Consider the following 6,699-nt stretch of genomic DNA (forward strand, 5'->3'; position numbering starts at 1 on the left):
CCCCCTCCCGCCATCAGGTCTCAAGCTCCAGCTAGGTACATACTGAGACAAGATCCACTAGCAGTGTGGCAAAGCAGGTCAGAAGGAGACTCAAGCTCTAGTGATGCACAGCAAGGTGACATGATCCAGTGGTTGGCCTCGCCCACAGGTAGTGTGGCACATGCTTGAGGCAAAAACTAGCCAGGCAGCAGCATGCTGGTCTGATCACCAAGGAGAATGAGAGACAGGAAGCCAGCCTCAGAAAGCATTTACCATATATACTTGAGTATAAGCCAACCCGAATTATCAGCTGAGGCACCTAATTTTTACCACAAAAACTGCATTAAAAATGTGCTGAAAAACTCGGCTTATACATGAGTATATACAGTATTTCAGTCGTCCTCCAAATTCTGCCAACATGTTCCTCTGGAGGCCTAGTAGAAACAAGAAACCTTACAATTAGCATATATTCAACACGATTGTAGAATTATTATTGAAGAAGCTTGATTCCCACATCTATGACTTTGAAGGCAGATCAAAGCATTAGATTTATCTTGTGGTCAATGAGGACCCACTGATATGATCAACCTGGGAAGTAACATGAGCAGATCCAGGAAATAGAATAATCTGGAATATTCTCTTGTGGAGAGCAGGGAAGGGATATTCCCTTGTGGACTCTGTTCAATGAATGAAATAAAATGGGGGTGGGGGGGTCTCAGTTAGGCTTGCGGCAATACAAATGAAGAGGAAGGAATCGGTTCTAAAAAGAGCCAAATTCAGAGATGGAGTCAATGTACTTTGAAACAGATCAGAAGTCTGGGACAATCAGAAGAGAGAAGTTAAAGATAGGTGGGCTTTTGATCTTGGATCTAAGAAATGTCTAATGACTTTTCACATGTAACTGGCTTGAAGTGACTTGTTTTCTTTGCCCAGATTCCACTGAATTCATTTTTGCCTTCCCCGATTCTCTATTGATGAACTCTGATGTTTAGGAATATTGAGAATATTGGTCATTTCCATCAGGAATTATGTGATATGTGCATTTCCTGAAGGAACACGGTTGTAACCCTTTTCTTCTACTTTCCAAAAGAGCACTTCCTTATGACTCATTGCCTTACATCTGCCCCAGAATCCCTCTTTTTATCTGACTTTGGGCATTTTCCCCCTCTAAAACCAAGATCAGCACATCTAATAACATAGAAGGCGTTTTGGAAATGTTGGTATGATATTCACTGGAGTATAACAAGGTTGCTTGATTCTAAAGACCCTGATCATATTTTAATTCACTCCATCCATTCTAGGTTAAACTTTTCTAATGTGTTACATGGAGGAGAGAAGTTATTTGAGAGTTGCCAGTATGCTCGTTTCCAACCCAAGCAAGATATGTTATTCAGTTCTTCTACAGCGGGAGCACTGCTTTCTCCCAGCAGCGCTTCACTGTAGAATACCCAGGACTCTGACTGTATCCATGGTTTATTTTGATCTTTCCTTAAGGTGTGACATAGTCAGCGATCCTGAAGACATGAAATTAAAGGTCAACACTTAGCGGGTGTGTGTGAGGGGAATTGAAAAGAGGCCATTTATAACTTTTAGTTCTTTTTATAAGTTGCCCCTTGCTCTGTGTGTCTAGTTTGTGACGTGACGCCAATGACCCATCTCTGAGTCCACAGGTAGGCCTGCCTTAGTCAAGGACTTCAATGGGGAGGTGAAGTCAGTCATGTGGACTAGGCTACCAAGCCTCTGATTAAAGGGTTACTGCATCTGGCACCTGGTTTTATGTCCGTCTCTGACCTTCTTTTCCCCTATTCCTTCTAGACGAGCTCACTATTTCTATGGATATTTTATAATGCCGTCTTGCTGACTGAGATGAGGCAATGACAAATGTAATGTCACTTCACCTCTGCTGGGAGGAATTCAAGACTGGTCTCTGTGCCCAGAAATCTAATCACATGTGTAGCTATTCCGAGCCTCGTGCCTGGTTCCATTAACTAGAATAGTATGGAAATGGTGAGAAAGGGCAAATTGTGCAGAAATGATCAGTTCATCTCCTGGAGAAGGTTACCTCCAAGGTCACACTTTGCTTTTGTTTGAAGATGCTGGCAATGGTTGAAGGTGCAACCTACTTCTGGGATAGCGGAGGAATAACCTCTCAAAGTGTGCCCCAAAACAAGACTCGGTTGTTTATTGGGTGGGGACACGAGACAGAAAATACAGCTCTAATGCCCTTTCCTGATCTCAAGACTATTAATAAACAGCTAGCAGTTGGGTTTCCTTTTTGCTAAAGCAAAATAACAATTTACATTTCAATAGTGGGTTTTTTCCCAGACAGATGAAAATGCTCAGTGTATTGAACATGTCAGTCTTTCCGCATTTTGCAAAGCAAATGCTTCTGATGTCTAAGAAAGTGTGATATCATCCAGGCCATTTTCATGACCTGCTTGAACAGCGCAGGAGGAGCTCTACAGACTTCATCGTTGATTTACTCCCTATGTGTAACAGAAGGAAAGATCAGTAGCAACATTAATGATTTGGGCATGGTTTGACTGATCAATACCATCAGATACTTTCTGAGAGCTAAAAACAATCGGCTTAGTGGGTTGAAGTACGTGATGGCTCAGTTCAGTCACAGAGAGTTGATCTGGTCGACAGTGTCTTAATTAATACACTAGAATAACCCAAATCAGGCCCATCATAGTTGAGTCGATGTCAACACTGAGCGATCCTATGGGACAGCATAGAACCACGCCATAGGAGTGACCACAGCTACCATCTTTATGAGGGCAGACTGCCACACCTGTCTCCCTGAGAGTGGCTGGTGGGTTTGAACCACTGATCTTTCTGATTAGCAGCTGAGTACACGTAACCATTGTACCATCAGGACTCTTCAATGCATTATAATGGTCAATCAAAATTATTTACTCAGTACAGGTACACTACACTCATACTCAGAAGGAACCCCAAAGTAAATAACCCACCAAGAGGGTTATTAGCGCAGCTGAAGCCATAGACTGAGGAATCATAAACTGAATGCTAATGAGGCAAGTATTATTGTTATTAACCAGTAAGTATGTAAATGAATGGCTCCAATGCACAGGTGTCTTCTAGGTCCCCTGAGCAAGTGGAGGTCTCAATCTTGCCTCTCTGAAAACAGGTGTTCTCGCTGCCTGGGAGAATAAGGAAGATGCTGAGTTAAAGCGTTATGTGAGTAGGTCCCTTTATGTTCTCAAGGAGAGGGCAAAAATGGCATGGAGGCAGTATCTGACCCGTTCTGTTTACACAAGGGGCCAGGGGAATCAAATTTTCAGCTCAGTGCTGATGCTTAGAGGGCAGAGGTCAGGCATGTCTCCCCACCATGTCTGCAACTTTCTTCACCCATTCTGATACCACCTGCCCCTCCCACCACTTTCTACTTCTCTGCTGGGTTTGATAAACCATTGAAAGGACTACACATAACTCACAGACAATACACTACTCACTATTATGGGGTTTATCGGGGAAGCTAACAGGTTACAAGTCAGAATCAGAAACGGTAAGAATACAGTTCTTTTGTACACAGCACCTCTTCTCAGATATGACCAAAGGCGTCTAGCTCCCCCTATGGTTCTTTGCCTCTCAGTCATGGGTCCCTTTGGCCACTGCCCTACTCGATCCAGTGTTACCAAACTCCTTTAGTGCTGATAAATGCCCAAAGGCACCCCACTCCGCAAGTCAGCGTTCTGCCCAAAGGGACCCAACCCACAACTCTGTCTTGTGCTTTGAGTGCCACTGTTTCTACTGCCTCCTCAGCTACTGCTGCTTCCAAGTAGGAACCAGAGTCCAAAGGACATTCTCTGCTCATGACTCTCTTCCCTAGAGGTCAGGAGATCCTCCATCGATGCTCTGAGATGGCTCACTTTGCTGTTGTTAGGTCTGCAAGTCTGTTCTGACTCATAATGTAGCTGCATACAACAACATGAAACACTATGTCATCCTCACAATTGTTCTTATATTTGAGCCCATTGCTGCAGCCACTGTGTCAATTTATCTTGTTTAGAGCAGCCTCTTTTTCACTGACCTTCTACTTTGCCAAGCATAATATTCTTTTCCAGGGACTGGTCTCTTCAGATAACATAGCCAAAGTATGTGAGACTAAGTCTCACCATACTCTCTTCTAGGGGCATTCTGGGATTCCAAGACAGATTTGTTTCTTCTTCTAACAGCTCGTAATACTTTCAGTATTATTTACCATCGCCATCATTCAAATGCATCATTTCTTCTGCATTCTTCTTCATTCAACGTGCAACTTTTACATGCATATGAGGTGATTGAAAACATCAGGGCTTGGGTCAGGCACACCGTAGTGCTCAACATCATTGCTCTTCAACACTTTAAAGGGGTCTTGTGCAGTAGATTTACTCAACATAATACAGTTGTCATTTGATTTCTTGACTGCTGCTTCCATGAACATCAGTTGTGGATCTAAGCAAGACAAAATCCTTGGCAAATTTAATCTTTTCTCCATTTGTCATGATGTTATCTTTTGGTCCAATTGTGAGCATTTGGGTATCCTTTACATTGAGCTGTGGTTTTATTTATTTATTTTACACTGAGTTGTAATCCACCCTGAAGTCTACAATCTTCATCAGCAAGTGCTTTGATTTCTCCTCATTTTCAGCAAGCAAGATTGTATCATCTGCATGTTGCAGGTTGTTAATTAGCCTTCCTCCAATCGTGATGCTGCATTCTTCTTCGTTTAATCCAGTTTCTCTGATTGTTTGCTCAGCACACAGGTGAAGTATGGCAATAGGCTACAAACCTGATGCACACCTTTCTTGATTTTAAACCATGAAGTTCACCCTTGTTCTGTGTCACAATTGCCTCTAGATCCATGTACTGGTTCTGCGTGAGACCAATGCAGTGTTCTCGCATTCCCATTCTTCTCCAGGCTATCCAAAGTTTGTTACAATCCACACAATCAAATGCTTTGGAATAGTCAATGAAACACAAGTAAACATATTTCTAGAATTCTCTGCTCTGAGCCAAGATTTATCTGATATCAGCAGTGATATCATTTGCTCTATAGCCTCTTCTGTATCTGACTTGAACTTTTTGGCAGTTACCTGGCAATGTACTACTGAAACCGTTGTTGGATGATCATCAGCAAAATTTTACTTGCATATGAAGGGTGAGTGCTGCATCAGCTTTTCAAAACATTTCAATTGGTATTCTATCAATTGCTGGAGACTTGTTTGGGGCTAGTGCTTTCAGGGCAACTTGAACTTCCTTCAGTACCTTTCGTTCTTGCTCATAAACTACCTCTTGTAATGTTTGTATGCCAACTAGTTCTTTATGGTATAGTAACTCTGCTCTGTCCTCTTCTTGGCTGCTTCCTGTATCATTCTATAGTTTGATCATAGAACCTTTCAATATTGCAACTTGAGGTTTCAGTTTTTTCTTGAATTCTTTCAGTTTAAGATATGCTGAACCTGTTCTTCCTTGTTGGTTTTCTAACTGTAGGTATTTTCACATTTCATTATAATATTTTACTTTGTCTCTACTTATTTTAATCATTGGGTGCATAAATTAGAATAGTAGTTGTGTTGACTGGCTCTCCCTGTGTGTGGATAGCTAGTATCCTATCACAGACAACATTGTACTTCAAAATAGGTCTTGAAATGTCCTTTTGGACAATGACTGCAATATCATTCCTCCTTAATTTTCATCCCCAGCATAGTAAATCATATGATTGCCTGATTCAAAATAGCCAATACCAGTCCATTTCCATTCACTAAGCCTAGGATATCAATTGTGTTACAATTCATTTTTAACAACTTCTAATATTCATAGAGTCGTAGTTCATACATACCAAGTTCCAATTAGTAATAGATGCTTGCAGCTGTTTCTTCTCATTTTGTCCTGCCCCACCGGCAAATGAAGGTCCCAAAGGCTTGACTCCCCAAGGCTTTACCCAACCCATGCTATTGTGACTTGACTCTACGTTGAGAAGGCAACCCTTCCTCAGTCACATTTGGAGAGTCTTCTGACCTAAGGGGGTTTGTTTTCTGTCCTGATCTCTGAAAATGTCCTTCTGCTATTTATTTATAAAGTTCTCAATGATTAATTCCTCTGAGGTGGACATCCTATGTCTTCTTTGTAGTATGTTTTTTGTCTGGAAGCTCTGTTGAAACTTGTCCACTCTAGGTGACCCTGCTGGTATTTTAAATACAAGGGACATAGTTTCCAGCCTCACAGCAATACACAAGCCACCTCAGTCAGTACAACAAACTGACAGGCAAATGGTGGTGGTTGACTTTTTACCCAGTGAAATAGTGAAACCATTTGCAGACCTAGCCCCTGATCAGAGTCCCATACACTTTATTTGCATGTCCCATCCAGTCATTTGGGAGACCGTGGCCAGAAAGAGGCATATTATGTGACTGAACTGTGCCACAGGGAAGACCTCCAGCCACCCCCCACCCCCACCCCCAGGACTGAGGTACTTGTACAGAGTCAGAATTCAAGGACCTACCTCAGGCCTCAACTCAAAAAATGTCAAACTTACTGACATTGAGTCAATTCTGGCTTCTAGAGACCCTAGGGATGGGATAAAACGCTCCCTTTGGGTTTCTGATCCTCTAACTCTTCAGGGAAGAGGCTGGTGGTTTTGAACCACTGACCTTGTGATTAGCTGCCCAGTGCGTAATGACTACACCACCACCACCACAGGCCTAATCACTGCAA

This window comes from Echinops telfairi, unplaced genomic scaffold (genome assembly GCF_000313985.2).
Source record: "Echinops telfairi isolate 266 unplaced genomic scaffold, ASM31398v2 ScPeMD7_3;HRSCAF=10, whole genome shotgun sequence".
Lineage (NCBI taxonomy): Eukaryota > Metazoa > Chordata > Mammalia > Afrosoricida > Tenrecidae > Echinops > Echinops telfairi.